Consider the following 18,303-nt stretch of genomic DNA (forward strand, 5'->3'; position numbering starts at 1 on the left):
ATCTTATGTGGCAAAAAATGGGTCCTATTAGTCCTAGGTCATTTTCAAAAATCTCATTTCCTCACAAAACCGACCGCCGCTAGACCCTCTCTTCCCCCCGAAACTGACCGCTCGACCATCTCTCCCCTGACTGAGCTCTCTCACGACCGACCACCGGTTTTTCTCTCCAATCACCTCTCGCCGACCGCCGGCTTTTCTCTCCGATCAGTCACCAACCTCACGACCGACCGCCGGCTTTCCTCTCACCTCTTTCTCTCTCTCTCCGATCCACTCTCCGATCTCTCTCATCTCGGCCGACCGACCACCTCACCAAACACCGACTGTTCATCAAAAACCGACTCCGTTCCCACTAAAACCGACCAAAAACTGACCCCGACCACTCACCAAATTCCCGAACACAAAAACCGACCACCTGCTCACCAAAATCCGACTAAAATGGCATCAAAAACCAGCTCTTCTTCCTCAACTAAAACGGTCATTTCCCGAACAGTTGTCGACGAGGCAACGGAATCTGCCGAGGTAATATTCTTGTTTTACTTTTTCTTATATATTTTTGCAAGAACACAAACTTAATATAAGCAACATTGGTCTGTTCATAGTCGGTTCTTAGTCGGTTTTGGTTCTGGTCTGTTCTCAGTCAGTTCTAGGTTGGTTTTAAGTCGTTTCTGGTGGTCGGTTCTTAGTCGGTTCTTGTCGAGTATGGTCGGTTCTGGTCGGTTCTTGGTGAGGTCGGTTCTGGTCGGTTGGTGGTCGGTTCTTGGTCGGTTCTTGGTCGGTTCAGGTCAGTTTTGGTCGGTTCTGTTCGGTTTTGGTGGGTTCTGTTCGGTTTTGGTCGGTTCTGTTCGGTTTTGGTCAGTTCTGTCTGTTTGGTCGGTTCTGCGGGGATCTCTCATCTCGGCCGACCGACCACCTCACCAAACACCGACTGTTCATCAAAAACCGACTCCGTTCCCACTAAAACCGACCAAAAACTGACCCCGACCACTCACCAAATTCCCGAACACAAAAACCGACCACCTGCTCACCAAAATCCGACTAAAATGGCATCAAAAACCAGCTCTTCTTCCTCAACTAAAACGGTCATTTCCCGAACAGTTGTCGACGAGGCAACGGAATCTGCCGAGGTAATATTCTTGTTTTACTTTTTCTTATATATTTTTGCAAGAACACAAACTTAATATAAGCAACATTGGTCTGTTCATAGTCGGTTCTTAGTCGGTTTTGGTTCTGGTCTGTTCTCAGTCAGTTCTAGGTTGGTTTTAAGTCGTTTCTGGTGGTCGGTTCTTAGTCGGTTCTTGTCGAGTATGGTCGGTTCTGGTCGGTTCTTGGTGAGGTCGGTTCTGGTCGGTTGGTGGTCGGTTCTTGGTCGGTTCTTGGTCGGTTCAGGTCAGTTTTGGTCGGTTCTGTTCGGTTTTGGTGGGTTCTGTTCGGTTTTGGTCGGTTCTGTTCGGTTTTGGTCAGTTCTGTCTGTTTGGTCGGTTCTGCGGGGATTTTGGGTCGGGTCATGGTCGGTTCAGTCGGTTCTTGTTGGTTTCTTAGTCTATTCTAGTCGGTTCTGTCATTTTGGTCGGTTCTGACCGGTGTGTTTTTTCTTTTTTTTCAGTATGACCTCCCAAAGTACAACACAGGTGAACTTCCTGGGATCGGACATCTAAAGATGATCATGGATCCTGTGCGGCAGTATTTCCCAGTGAAAGTGACTATGAAGTCAAAGATCGAGGCTTTGGAGGTAATCAGGCAGAATCTAGACCCCGAAACAGAAATGCCACTTTTCAAGGAGTCTGCCTTCGGACATTTTATTTCGATGTCTGAAAATATGATATATTTTGGAGTATTGACACAATATCTGCTTTTGAGGCGGATAGAAACAAAAAAGAGACATGAGTTGTGGTTCATGGTTAATGGAACCACAACTCAGTTTGGAATGAGGGAATTTACATTAATTACTGGATTGAACTGCGGGCAAACTCCAGAGCCGGACGTGATCTTGACCGAGCGGGAAACGTAAAATTTGGGGGCAAAATTTCAGAAATGGAGAACATACAAAGATAGAGAAATGCTAACCTCCTTGGGTAACCGAGCTTCGCGTAGGAGGACAGCTTCATGTGCCTTCGATCTGCCTTCCACGACCCAGTCTATTTCAAAATCACGTCGAGGCCGGAATCAGAGCATAACCTTCCGGTCAAGCAAAGCAAATCAATTTGGAAGCATAACGGGGAAATTTTGGAATTTGGGGGAAAGAGAGGAACGAGTGAGGTGGAATCGAGTGAGTTTTCTTTTTCCTTGGCCGGGTAAATGCCTCTTTGTCAGAATAGGAGAAGTGAGAATTAAAAAATTTAAATAAAATAGTATGTGTGAAAAGAAAAATGAAATGATCAGGAATTAATAATTCTATAAAAAATAGTTTGAGGTAATTTAGAATAATAAGGGTGTGTAATAAGTAAATTTAAATATTTTAAAATTATGTGAGGTGTGTGTTTAGAAAGAGAATTTAGAGAATAAAAAGAGATGTGTGAGTAGTACCATCCTTGTATAAATCATACCTTACAATTATTTGAACCGATATTATCAAAAAAATTTTAAAAAATCATAATCAAAAAATATTTTGGTACCTTTTAAAAATAACAATATCGTTGACATTTATATCCATGGGGACAGCTTATCCTTAAAAATTGACTTGTAAAGTCACTCACAATTCCACAATTGTGCAGATACTAAAAGATATATATATATATATATATATAGAAAAATACTAAAAGATTTTTTTCTTTAGAACATGCCATGATTGAGATAAATTGTTGTTTCTAATTAAAATTCAAAGGTTGGTACAGATTACACTAGGCATATATATAATACACGTGCTGAAGTACGTGAGGATTGGCTAGTCAAGTTGAATCATAATTTTCTTATCTAACTAGCGTGTCACGTCCCTTTTTTTTTTAAGAGAGAAGAATAATAATTGATATTGATATTAATTTTTTTAGGAAGATATTGATATATTTTTTTTACACTCAAAAAAATATGGTGGTGCACTTCATGTCCACGACCCCTTCGGTTATAGAAATAACTCTAGAGACCACCGAGTAAGTAGAAAAAGCATGAACTAGTTTTTCACTGCCCATCCAACCAGTTTTCACTCTCCTCCATCCAATAATGTCTGTGGAGGCCAACTTAATTTCCCACAAGGAATAGGATAACAACGCGCAGGTGAGAAAGATATTAACATTATTATTAGTATTAAACATTTAAATTATGGATATACGTTTACAAATGAATATTAAAGATAATTAGTATTAATATATTATTACATATCAATAAAAATCAATTAAAAATGTACTTTTCATATATCAACATAAGATATTACTCTTAAAGTCCTTTAGTATTGACATATTATTACCCATAAATAAAAGGGTAGTTCTATTCACACACCATTTTTTACTCTCTACACTCTCTTTTAATTATAATTTCTTGTTAAAAAAAGACTCTCATGTAAAATAAAAAAAAAAGATAATTATAATAGACTTAATTATATAATTAAATTTTATTATAAAAATAGTGATATTTTATTTTTTTCCCTTAACACACCTCATATGTCATATTCTCAAATTTACAAACAATTGCTATTCTGAAAAATTACATAAAAATATGTTAAATTTTCTTTACTACTTGTTCTATGGTGATTGTTCTTTTGCCCTTTCTTTCGTTTTGTGTTAATGTTTTTTATTTTTCTAATTATTTCATTTTTAAAGGGATAAATCATTTTGTTTTATTTTCTTTTTCATTTCTTACAAAGTAGAATTGATTTTTTTCCCATTTTGTTCTTTTTTATGCTTATTATGCACATTTATTTGTTTTTCATTCTTTTTCCACACTACAAGAAACAGGGTTATTAACGAAGACGAAAAGTAATTGCAAAAAACCCAAGGTCGTCAAAAATATTTTTTTTTCCGACGACTTGATGTCGCCGCAATTGATTCATTGGAAAAAAAAATTTTTGGGACGACATATTGTCGTTGCAATTGCATTTGCGACAACAAACGTCGCAAATGAGTCGCTGCAATTATTTCGTCGATTGCATCATGAAGATGACATGACATTAGTTATTTACGACGACCATTCACAAATTATATCGTTGCAAATAATGGCGAATTAGCTGACGTGCCATTAAATGTTTTGCGACCACATTTGTCATCATAAATATTATTTTAATTTTTAATTTATTTTTTCACATTTTAATAATTAACGTTGTATATTACTATATATTTAAACCCAATATTAAATATAATTCATGATATTATAATAATAAAAAAGAATTAATTGAAAGAAATATAAGTGATATAAAAATATAAATAAAATTAAATTGTGTGAGTATTAATAAAATAAAAATATATAATAGAATGTAATTATAAAATGTATGAAAGTATAAATTATTACATTAATAAAAATCTACTCTCCTAAGTTAGCAGCCTCACTGGAATCATCGTCGTTATCATCAGAAGGATTCAGAGGTGGAGGACCAGGATGGACATACTACACGAGAGGAGTAACCGATGGGAACTGAATGTTGGGGTGCATTTGAGCCATCAAGTCCTACATCATTTTGAAGCTCTCGTACATCTGGAGGTTTTGCTGGTAACTCTGTTGCAAGTATTCTTGTGTGTGGGGGTCCGTACATGTCGTAGAAGATCCTACCGAGCGTAAGCCAGATGACGATGCATCCCTTCGATCAACCTTTTGCGCGAGTTTGCGACCCACTCCAATCTTATGTCCTCTGTGAGTTTTGAGAACCTTCTCCATAATATCCTCCTCGTTAACTGCTTCTGCTGCGGATGATCCAGAAGTAGCAGACTGCATCTGGATATGCATTTCCCTTTCTCCTTCTATCTGATGCTTCAAATATTATAAGAAAAAAAATTAAATACATAATCTAATTTAAATAAAAAAATATAATTAAGCATTGCGAGTTTACTTACAAAAGTCTGCTCAGCTTGGGGATTAACCCAAGTATCCCCATGATGATTTATGTCCCCCCTGTTATTGATGGTGGACATCAGTTGTTGGGTCCCTTTGTTGGACTGTATAATAATTTGAATGTATATGAATATACTGTAATCGATTATCAAATTAACATTTATATTGAATACATTATTAACAAATACTAACTTTCTTCTCACAATGCTGGGAGTACGACAGGCGACCATGAAAGCTCGACCACTTTTGGTTACTACGATTAAGTTTATTGATTCCCAACTTTTTCTATTTATGATTAAATTTAGCATTAGTAAAGTAGACATTTTTATATATAATAAAACAAGAACATATAAAAGATTTACAGTTACCTGAAACTTATCGGACAGGGGGGGTGTGGTGTGGTGTTGCCCTAACTACACTCTGATTTTCCAGCCCACCAAGATCTTTAAAATAGTCATGGAAGTCACTTTTTCAATATTTATAACATTTTGTAGCCTCCTTGTCGACCACAGACCCGATGATACCATCATCGCGGTCATAATCGAGGTTGAACCATTCCTATAATATAATATAAACATGTTAAGTGATTTTATTATACTGAAATTTAGATTAAATTAAAAAAAGTTGAATAATTTGTACCAGTAGGCGCTACTGAATCTCTCTCTTATGCTTATGTCCACGTCCTTCCAGGCATCGTGGAAAGGCTCACAGACATCCCTAATATGGATTCCTACACCACTATCGAACCAGGTTTCGTAGTTTCCTATTGCCTTCCAAGTACCTCCACGTTCGTCAAATGTGGGGGGTGATCTTTCCATCCTTCGCCACTTTAGCTGCGATGTTGTGACCTTTAGCCTTCCCTCGACCTCCACGACGCCATCGAGGTACGGCATCCGGTGCTGTAAAATGAAATTTAAATTAAATCACTATAGTATTTAGTGATCATATAATATTGATGTAATGAATTTAACAAATTTATGTTTATGTTCTAACATACCAGACTCACAGTGTGATGGCAACCTATAAGGATCGGGTGGAGGCTGCACTCCCCCTAACGAGCCAGCACATGTAGCGACTGGGCCAGACATGAATGCCTATTAACAAATCATCATAAATGGTTATTATCTTATTTACATCCATGAATAATCAAATTAAATAATTCTTATGTTATGTAAATAAATATAATTATAAAAATAATAATCGCAGTACATAATTTCTATTTATCATCACTACTAATCAAATTAAATAATTCTTATGTTATGCATTTGTTTCACTAAGAAATTCAACGATGAATACTTAGTGCAGCCTGGATACATTCCGACTTGGAGCCCGGATAAGAGATCCCTAAATTCATTGAATGCGTATCTTCTATAACCGCTTCTGTCTCACCCAAAGTTTCTACACTTGATACGCAGACAACTAATACCCCCGGTTGAATTTGCATAATTATTTTCAACCTCAATAAATGCACACAAACCATCCCAGTACTCATCAGACAACTGGTTCCTTAAATATATTAAACTCTTGCCTATAGACATCTCCACTATGAAGAATTTATGAAGTTTTATCAAATTTTATGAAACTTAACATAAATTATTTTGTAAAAAGTCTTTAACATTCTATTAACTATTTTATAATATTATTTTTTAAATTTTGTATTATTAATGTAATAATAATTAAAACTTTTTTCATTAATTAAATTTGTTAACATATTTTTTTCTTTCATTTATAACATTTTCCCGAATTGTTATAATACCATAAATAATTACTTTATTTACATTTTTTATATTTAATTTTCAACTTCATTTATTTTTTATTATTTATCATTTAATAATTAATCACATCACTATTTTTTACTTTTTTTTTAACTTCTTAACATTTTTGTCTAAATGTTTTTACCAACAACATAATCATCATCACATCAAAATTATCATACAAATTTCAATTCTACCACATTCAATTCCAATTCTAATTCTTAATCTACCACATTCAATTCTAATTTATAATCTACCACATTCACAATTCCACCCTATTCAATTCTAATTCTAATTTACCACATTCACAATCTACCAACAATATCTAAATACATCCAAAACCACAAACTAAATTCAAAATCCAAAACAAAACCACAAACCAAAACCAAAATAAAAAAATCAATTTACAAATGACCAAAAATATTAACTCACAAAATCCAAACCCACAAACACCAGGGCTAGGAAGGCAACGGGGGAAGGAAAAGGAGGACAGCAGCTGGAAAAGTGGGCGGCGACGGCGACGTGAAAACACTGTTGTTTTTGGGCTTTTTCGAAAAAAATTTCTCCACAAATTTGAAGAGAGAATGATAGATTTGAGCTTTTGTCAGAGTTTTAGGATGGTTTCTAGAGGTTTTAGACGGAGGGGGAGGGAGAAAATCGAGAGGGTCACCAGAAAAAATGGAGAAAAGAGTTCTGTGATCGCGTTGATACAGGTGGTTTTTTGCGACGACATATTGTCATCGAAAAAAATGACATATTGTCGACACAATTAATATCAAAATGACGTCGTTCTTCTTCACCTCATTAATATTTCTCCGCCTATTGTTGAGGAATATACCTATATTTTGTATTTGTGACGACTTTTTAATATAGTCGTCGCAAATATTTTTCGGGAAACCGCAAAAAGTTTTCGCCTTTTTTTGCCCACGTCACTGCCAGCTATAACCCTGACTATTAGTGACGACATGTTGTCGCAATTAATAGACAAATTGGCACCAAACATATTAGCGCCAGATTACTTTTGACGCCAATAAGTTTTGGCGATGACATGTCGTCGTAAATACTATTTCCGGGTTTAGCGACGACATATCGTCGTAAATATTTAGATATTTGCAACAAGTCCTCACAAATATTAAATGCGACGAAACATTGTTCAAAATTTTTAATTCCTTTATTGCGACGACATGTCATCGCTAATAATGTCGCTGCTAATAACCCTTTTTGTTGTAGTGTCATTTAGTATTATTGCTATCAATTTTATATTTTTGAGTGCCTTTATATTTTCTGAAAAAATATTTTAATAAATTTTCTTTATGTACAAAAAAAGCGTCATGCCTAAAGCTTCAACTAAAAAAATAGAGAAATATCGAAATGATGATATTAAAATAAAAAATAAATTAAAATAGTAAGTGTGAAAAAACTATCAAGAATTAATAATCCTATGAAAATAGTTTGGGGTAATTTTGGAATAATCAAAGTGCGTTAAAAGTAAATTCAATTATTTTAAAATTATGTGTAGTGTGTGTTTAAAATGAGAGTGTAGAAAGTAAAAAGGGGTGTATCAGTAAAACCACCTTAAAAAAAAGGCCATTCACAAATGTAATTTTAATATGTTAACATGATATATTACTCATAGCATTAATTAATAAGTCAAACAATAATATTAAAAAGAAGAAATGGAATGAATTAAACAAACAAACAATTTTAAAGTGTGAGGTGTGATACGAATATAGTATAGAAACATTTAAATACAAGCTAGATTAAGAACAAAATTACAAATTTAATACCCAAGCAGGTAAGGTTGTTAAAAAAAAGTTACACAAATCCTCTCTTCTAATAAATAATATATAATACAGAAACATTTAAAATACAAGATTAAAAGCAAAGTAAAAATGATTGTTAAAATTAGAAAAAAAATCTAAGCTGGCAAGCAATCAAGTGCAAAAATCTTGTACACTCATCCTTCGTCTTTTATATCGTTCAGATATCTAAGTATACCCTCCTAGAAGTTTTTTTTTTTTTTCCATGGTGCCCAAGGAAATATTCTCACGTTAATTCTTTTTTTTTTTTTTCTCTCTTTGCTAAACGAATTCGATTACAATTTGAACAATAAAATTTTTCTTGCTATTTGCAAAACCTTCACAGATCTCTTTTCCTTCAAAAAAAAAAAAATTTAAAATTTAAAAAAAAAGAAAAACCTTCACAGATCTTCCCAAAGTAACATGAATTTAAAAGAAAACCACTTCGAATCAAGAGTTGACACGATGGGATACAAAGATGATCCATAAAGAAGGAATGTAAATATTTGATTTTTGTATTTCTGTATTTATCTACTTTCCTCGTATAGATTTTTCCTATTTTGAATTTTAGAATAGGGAACTTTCTTTTTATTTTTTAAATCTAATTTCATTTAGGAAAGTATCCTAATCAAATCCTGAACATCTTGTACATATATTCTAATTTATTCAATGCAAAGACTATGCCATATTTTCCAAATTATTATGGTAAGCTCCTGAAACCCTCTTCAAACCCTAGTCGTCATCCTCTACCGGTCTACCTCTCTTCAACAAAGCGTTCGTCACCGGTCTCGTAGCAGGCAGCTTTCTTCGTCGCTCATGGCTGAAACAAACACTGAAATCACCATTCTCAATAAACAAGAACCTACTAAACCTTTTATGGCCATCAACATATCATCCTCTCATCACATAAAAGTCACTACCACCAATTATCTCTCATCGAAACTCCAATTCCATACCACCCTTGTTTTGCTACAATCTTGATGGCTATGTTGACGGCTCATACGTACCCATGTCCACCGGAAACCATCACTGCTAATGGCGCTGCTACTCCTAATCCGGCTTACTAAACATGGATGTGTCAAGACAAATTGATCTTTAGTGCTATTGTCAGCTCTCTCCCTGCTCCAATGGGTCCTCTCCTTCAATAGGCCACCACATCTCAAGAAGCTTTGACCATACTTGCCAATACTTATGCAAAACACTCTCATGGCCACATCAAGGAGGTTAAAGAACAACTCAGGCATGCCACCAAAGAACCAAGTATATGCAATGTGTTCGCAATCGTGCAGATGAATTAGCCATTCTTGGAAAGCCCTATGATGAGGAAGACCTAATTGAAAAGATCCTTGATGGACTTATAGTTGATGTAGGCCCGTTTGGTTCACGTATTTAAATTAGTAATTATTGATTTTGACATTTGAAATTTAAATTTTTTGTGAGAGAAAAATACTATAACAGAATTAAAACCATGAGTTTAAACGCACAAGCCCACAATTAATGACTATGAAACTCCAATTTCGTTCGACGAGCTCCATAAAAAGCTCATCACCAGGGAGCTTTCATTAAGTTATTCAAAACCTCCTCCCTCTTCACTACCGGCCTCTGCTAATCCAACGGCTTCTCGCAACAAAAATTGGCTTCCTCCTCCAACACAAGCAACCAAACTCTCTAGGACCTTCCACCACTAGGCCGCCATCCGCCACTCCTCGTCCACAGTTTCATCCATATATAGGATTCTGCCAAGCCTGTAACACTCAAGGGCACACTGCTAAGCATTGTCCTACATATACCTTGGTTGCCTCACAATCTCAGGCTTCACCCAGACCCACCTCCTGTACTCCTCGTCCACCAGCTCCATGGCAACCTCGTCGTCAACAACAGTGGCAGCGTCGAGCACATGTGACCACTACCACTTCCGCTCACACTCTTAATTGGCTTCTTGACAGTGGTGCGTCTTCATGTCACCTCCAACTGGAGCAATCTTTCACTCCAAACTCCCTACTACGGCCCTGACGACATTGTGATCGGTGATGGCTCAGGCCTCCCTATCACCCACAACGGTTCCACTTCTCTTACCACTTTCACTCTCACCTTTACATTAGATAATGTGACATTTTTATCCTTTATAACCACCTTTTAAATAAGTTATACAAATTCATAACCACCCATATAAAAGGGGTATAATTGGAATAATATTATCTCAATAACTATAAAATGAATGAATGTAAAATATTATTAAATTAAAAACATATTCTAAACACATAGTTTAAAAATGACCATTTTGTATAATTATCTCTTTTTTGATAACCTATTATTTTTGTCATTTTAAATAGGTGTCATTGTGTCCTTTTGTTTTCTTCTTATTAATTGAATATCGATCGTTTATTTTTAAATAGGGTGACATAAATAATATTTTGAGAAATTGCATAAAATAGGTTTGCATTTAAAATTTATAGAAGTAAATAAATGTATAGAAATTAATAGACCATTTCATGTTTTTAGTTTTTAATTTTTTAATTTTTTAATTTTTCCTTTTTTTAATTTTTTTCCTTTTTTTAGTAAATTCAAATATATCCAAAATTTACTAAATTAGAATAACTTGAAAAAGAATATTATAAATTCTAAAAATTTGAATAATTATTTTGAGCACACGTAGCCAAGGAGAATTTTAGTCAAATAAAATGAGAGGAAAAAAAAAACAATGGTATCCAAGTAGCATTTTCATTAGCGAGAAAAAAAAAAGTAGCGTTTTTAATGTAGTCCAAAAGTCAATATTCGAATTGGCCAACAAAAGAAGGAAACAAAAATAACTAGCCAAACGTGTCAAAGTATGATGGATAGCGGCTTAGAATATGCTAATAGATTCATACTTTTTTTCATTCCAAAAAGAAAAGAAATAAAAAAGTGTTATGAATATTATATGTCCATTTCAATTAAAATTGTTATGTAAGTCAGTCAAAATTATTATTTATACTAAATTTTACTGTATAAATAGTAACCGTAAAAAGTAAGTACTATGCAAATAGCAAGCGTGAATAGTGCTAAATATTTTCTTATAAATAGAGTTCTAAAGCTTTTCATTTGGTATACTTTCACAAGATTAATGAAATTCTCTCTAGTTTCTCTCTATAAAATTTTTCTTCTTAGTTTTGCATTTTCTTAGTTTTCAAAGCACGTTATCAGCACGAACGTTATATTCCTACTGCAATGGTCTACATTAATTAATTTAAAGAAATGAGGCTCTGATCCAATTACAAGCATCTATCTTAAAGTTAAAAGAAAGAGGTCCTAACCCTAGTCCTACTATACGTTTCTACCCTTATTAATTCAAGTGAAAGGTATGTAAATATACTCTATTATTATATATTCATACAAAGGAGGGTTATGCCACCAACATATTATAATTTTTATTTTTTTGTCGTAATACACCCTCGAAAGGTTTACCAAGTAGTTTGGCATGTTTGTATTCTCATAAATAGATGGCTATGCCGCCTGCAGGTAATAATTTCTCATTGCACTTTTTGCATGCATATTACTATTCTCATCTGTTTATTTTTCTACATCATTTGAGGTATACAATTGTTATTTTTCTTCCACTTCTAATGGTAATATAACAGATTTTTACACCACTATTAACGACTATATAACGGCTATAAACGGCTAGTTTTTACTCTATAAAATGTGGTTTTTCTTAACCCATACAATTCTCATCTTCTCTTCCCCCACCTTAATATTTTTACCTTTCACTTCTCATCTTCTCTTGCCCCTTGTTAATATTTTTATCTTTCACTTCTCATCTTCTTTTCACTATTCTTAATATAATCTTCACGATATGGCAAATATGATGATGATTTTTGTTATTTTAGTAGTCATTTTCTATATTTTTGCTCTTTTTATTGGAGATCATTCTCCACACGATTTTCAATTTTTCCTTGCAATACTCATACTTGTAATATTTTCCCTTTTATTTGTTGCTATTATGATTAACATATAATTTTAATTGCACTCTCGATTGTAATAATAATATTGTGATTCTAATTATATCGATGTTCTGTTATAGTTATCATCATGTTGAATCTTGCCAAACTTGAGTTCGTTGCACTCGACATGACGGGACAGAATTATATGCCTTGGATCATAAATGTAGAAATGCATCTAGAGTCAATGGGTCTAATCGATACCATTTAAGAAAATAATAATAAGTCACCATAAGAAAAGGTGAAAGCAAGGATTTTCCTTCATAAACATCTTGATGAAAGCTTGAAATGCAAATATCTCATGGTTAAAGATCCACTTGTCCTTTGGAAAAGTCTGAAGGAGAGATATGACCATCATAAAGAAGTCGTACTTTCCGCTACTCGCGATGAGTGGAACAATTTATGTTTCTAGGATTTTAAGAAAGTCAACTACTATAACTTTACCATGTTTAGAATTGTTTTGCAACTGAAATTTTGGGGAGTAAATATCATAGATGGTGAAATGCTAGAGAAAACCTACACCACTTTCCATGCATCTAACATTACCTTGCAACAACAATACCGTTTAAGCGGTTATAAGAGATTTTCTGAGTTAATCTCAACTCTTCTTGTGTCAGAGAAAAACAATGAATTGTTGATTAAAAATCATCAGTCTCGTTAATAACTCTAAGAAATTAGAGTTATCTAATGGTTTTCTAGCTCAAAAGTTGCTTGACCAAGAGTGATTTTACTAGTTTCTTTTGTGTTTTAATTTAGATTTTTATAGTTTACACTTATTATGGCTGAATTATGTACTTGTGCTCTTCTTGAAGTAAAATTTGAGGATTTTGAATTAAAAAGAGGTAGAAAGTCGACTAAGACTTGTGTGTGCGCTTTGCAAGAAATTCTTGGGCTAAATGTTGCAGCATTCTTGTAGTATTCTTGGGACAGCTAGCATGTGGGTGACATCAGCGCACTACTTGGAGAAAGTAGACAAAAGGAATCCGTGTGAGCTGGTTAGGCAGGTGTCATTGTGGTCCACTGCACACATCATCAAGTGACACCTCAGCCCTTGTTGTTGCCCTAAAAAGGAAATGTTTTCTGAAAATAAGGTCAGCCACCAAATAAAGAAGAGCAGAGACAGAGGAAATAAACAAAAAGATATTCAGGGGGCTGAAAACAGAAAATACACATAACACTCTCTGGAGAAAGAAAAGAAACACACATTACATTACCAAGAGAAAAAAGGGGCATAAGACTGGAGCTGAGAAAAAGAGAGAATTCAAATAGTACCTATCTTCAGAAAATAGACTACAAAGATGTGAGAGAGAGGAATAAGGCAAGAGGTTGAAGGAAGTAAGGCCGGACAAAGAGGAATCTAAGATCCAGTTGAAATTCATTCTTCTTTTTGTTAGCTTAATTCTCTTTTGTTATTTAGCTATTAATTTAGCCATGGATTATTCTGGAACTTTGAATCTTGTAAATCTTGTTATGAACTAATTTGCTTTAGCTAGGTTTGCTAATGGAACCAAGGTTGTAAGAATGAGAATTTGTTTCTGAGATGCTATTAAATTACTATTCCTGTTCATTCATGTGTGTTAATGCCTATTTCTATTCTTGACAGGCCATCAATTTTAGGATACCAGATTAAGATTAATACTGGAAGAGTTAGTTTTAATCGGATCTAACATGAATGATGCTTGTTCAATAACCTTGCTTAGTTATTGATTAGTGGATGGTATAGGAATATATTATTCACCCAGCAGAACTTAAAGAAACATGAGCTTAGATCTGCATTCTGAAAGCTGGATTCACATAGGAATATGCTGGAAATGGTTTCAGGAACCTTAGTCATAATTAATTCGGAAGAATTTTATGAATGCTGTAGCATTTTGGTAACATTTTCGGTCAGACTTGCAATTAAAGGGAAGTTAGTAGACCTAGCTAATTTTCACCATTGAATTACATCACATAATTATGTTCTTGTTATTGTTAGTCACTTTTGACCGCATTTAGTTCGCGTCCATTTTCTTTACATCATTTTAGTGAATTTTTGTCAAATTCATTCTTTACTTGTTTTGTTGATTACATAACTTCCGACACATATTTTTGGTGCCTCAATCCTCGTGGGATTGACACTCTTATTCACTCTTTAATACTTTATTGCGGCACGTGCACTTGCGAGCATAGAAATCACGCTACACTCATCCCACTGGTTTAGCGGCATTTCCAAAAGCAAATGACGCATTCTCTAAAAATGGACAGGGGCAAAATCATGATCGTGGACGTGATCATGGTCGAGGCCGTGGTTGAGGACATGGTATGTAACACCCCAAAGAATTAAACGGGATTAATTAAGAGAATAAAGATTTATTAGTGTGCCTAATCTGGTTTAATTAATTAATTATTGATTAATAAATGTTTCTCACGTGTACATTTAAATAATTTCAAGGCATTTAAATATTCTCAGTATTTACATTTTTACCCAGAAGTGTGTATGGGCACATTTCGGGACTGTCTTTCAAATTTTTTTGACACCTTTCCATTTTTCTTTTCTTTTCCTTTTTCTTTTTCTTTCGTTTCCTTCATTTCCTTCCCTTCCCGAGCACCCTCTCTCTCTCTCTCTCTTTACTCTCTCTTTCTCTCTCTCCTGTTTTGATTCAAACTAACCAGATCTCAAACCAAAGAGGAATTTCAAAGCGTTTCCAACGTCAAGAGAAGGATTCGAGGTAAGATTTCTGAAAAACCTCTCTTGAATCTCAAGTTTTTCATATTCAAAAACCCTATTTTTCGTTCGGAATGAATTTTGATGGATTTTGAGTAAAACTATGGTAGAAATTGGAGATCTTGGGCTCTTTGGACTTGATTTAGTACCTAGAACCCAGATCTAGTGCTTTTCCTTTAAGATATTTTGGATTTGAACTTGAGATTGAAATTACTTTAGGAATGAGAATTGGATCCTAAAGTGTTATTTTGTATCAGTGCTAACCGAGGACTCGGATTAAAGGGCTTGAGGAAGCCAAAGCCGGAAAAGAGTAACGCTAGCCACAGGTTTGGTATTTACGAGGTAGGATTCCTTATCCCTTTCTTTGGCAACCTGATTTTAAAAGAGTTTTGGCATTGTAAATGTTTTAAAGAAATGGCATGTTTATGAGAAAAAAGCATGTTTAAAAACAATAGATTGATTTTAGCTATTGAAATTATAATGAACTGATTCATAAAGTTTAATGAATGATTTGTCAAGATAAGAGATCTTGCGAATCGGTAAACCGACTGATGGCCTAGATAGGATGTGGAAAGTGCATCCTTGGGGGCAGAACCCGAAACTCGGCCCGGGGGTGATAGGCTTGTGCATGTGGTTGTGTAAGTAATTTATCATAATATAAATTACTTGCTGATGCCTGTAATATGGAGATTTTCTGATATATTTCCTTTCAGAAAAAGGATGTGAGGTTCCGGTTGTTGTGTTGGAACTGAATGTCTTATTATTCATTTATTTATTTATTTACTTGCTTACCCATTCATTTATTAATTTATAAAGCTATTTCAAATTACATCCTACTGGGCCTTTCGCTCATGCTTTATTGTTTTATAAATACTAACCCCTCTCAGGCGACTCTAGCAGCAGTGCGGAGTAGCAGAGTTAGTTGCTACCAGCTGATTTGGTGAGGATTGTGATCATCCTCCCTGTGTACGAATGTAAGAATTATAAATTATGTAACTTTGGACTTTGGATTCTAGATTGTGGTTGATGTCTGTAATGTTATTTACATGTTCATGTATGTACAATGCTGCATATCCTATGGGTAAAGCCATGAGTGATGTTAAGATTCAAGTTTAGACCTCTTCCTTGTAATATATTTTTCACACGAAATGGAGGCTTGTTTAGGAATTTTCTTAATACTTTATTTTTAAATTTTGATTATTACTATCGAACCTCCACGTCACCAAACCCCGGCTCCGGGGTGAACAGAGTGGCATCAAAGCCTTAGGTTTAGGAACCACAGGATTGTACATACGTGTGTGACATCAGGATTTCACTAAACAGTCTAGTTTCTTTTCAGTTAAAGGAGATGCCGCCTCATCGTAGATCCGTTAATCAACCGACACCACAGAATCAAGAGTTCATGGATGCCGTGTATACTGCTTTCCAATGCATGGCCACTCAAGGTCAGAATGAACGACCGGCTGAGGATAGAAAGTAGAGTTACTTCCGTGATTTTAGACGTGGACCTATCCCCACATTCAATAGTAAGGGAGGACCCCGGGAAGTGGAATAGTGGTTTGATTCTATAGTAAAACACCTGAACACTATGGGAGTACCGGAGGAATATTTGGTAGAATTCGTTATGTATAAGAGGAAGGCCAAGCGAGTACTTGGTGGGAGGAGGTGAGGAGAAGGCTTGATGTTGCGGGAATAACTTGGGAGCAGTTTGAAGTTCTCTTTAATGAATAATACTTCCCACAGAGTTACCGGGATGAGAAAGCAATGGAGTTTATGTAGCAGGTGATATGTCGGCACGGGAGTAAGAGGCAAAATTCAATGACTTGTCCCGCTTTACGCCATCTCTGCTAGAGTCTGACCACTTGAAATGCCTTAAATTTGAAAGGGCCTTAAGAATTCTGTAAGGAGACCATTGGTGGCACTAAGAATTTGAAATTTTCGAGACTTGGTGGCTGCTGCTACAAGCGTGGAGCAGGATAACCTGGCTTATCAGCAAAGTAAGGAATTAGCTGGTCGAGTTTCTGCTTCTGGTGGACCTTCTGCTTCAGGCGAGCCACAGCAGAGTGGTAGAAGAAACCGCAATTAGGGACAAATTAGCGGGGATATGATCAGTGGTGGTAGTAGTTCCTCTGGGAGTGACAATAGTGGTCCCTATACACCCAAGTGTCATCATTATGGGCAAATGGGTCAAATCAGGAGGAACTATCCTAATCGAAATCGGCTGCCAACCCAATAGTCCCAAAGTGATGCTTCCTACGATCAAGAAAAGCCACCGCAGTTTGTGCCGCCTTACCAGCCACAACTGCTAATGCCAATGCCATACCCTCATGTGCCAACCTATTGTCCGCCTCAATATCCATAGTTTCGGCCTCAGACGTCGGGACCAGTGCAGATACCTCTGCCGCAACAATATAGGCCAGGGACCCAGAGGCCTAATATTGGTGATAAAGGGAAAGGGAAAGCACAAGGACAAGCTTATACCCTGACATGAGGCAATTCCAGAGGACAGGCCAGCAACGAGATGGTTAAGGGTATGATTCTAATCTCTCACTCTTTAGCAAATGTATTGTTTGATACTAGTGCTACCCATTCTTTCATATCAAGTTCTTTTGTACAAACCTTGAAATTGAAAGCTGAGAGTTTGGAAACCCCGATGATGTTGAACTCCCTACTGGGATGTGTGGAGGTACTTAGCATGTGTAAATCGTGTGAAACCACAATTGGAGGTGAGCGATTGAGAGCTGACCTGATAATCCTTTTAATGAGTCTATTTGACGTGGTACTCAGAATGGATTGGTTAGCAAGATATGGTGCGATTATTGATTGCTACCGTAGGAGAGTGACCTTGATGACGAATTCTGGAGTGATAATCACTTTTCAAGCAGACATGAATCTAGTCTTGGAAGAACGACTATTACGGTATAGCATTGGGGGACGGAGAAATCTAGCCTGCTTTCATTCCTTCTTGTCCTAGAATATGAACCCGAGATAATTGGAGATAATGTGGAAATTCCTGTGGTGGATGAATTTGCATATGTATTTCCTGATGAATTACCCGGTTTACGACCAAATCAGGAGATTGAATTCGGCATTGACTT

Source organism: Morus notabilis, unplaced genomic scaffold, assembly GCF_000414095.1.
Source record: "Morus notabilis unplaced genomic scaffold, ASM41409v2 Scaffold363, whole genome shotgun sequence".
Taxonomy (NCBI): domain Eukaryota; kingdom Viridiplantae; phylum Streptophyta; class Magnoliopsida; order Rosales; family Moraceae; genus Morus; species Morus notabilis.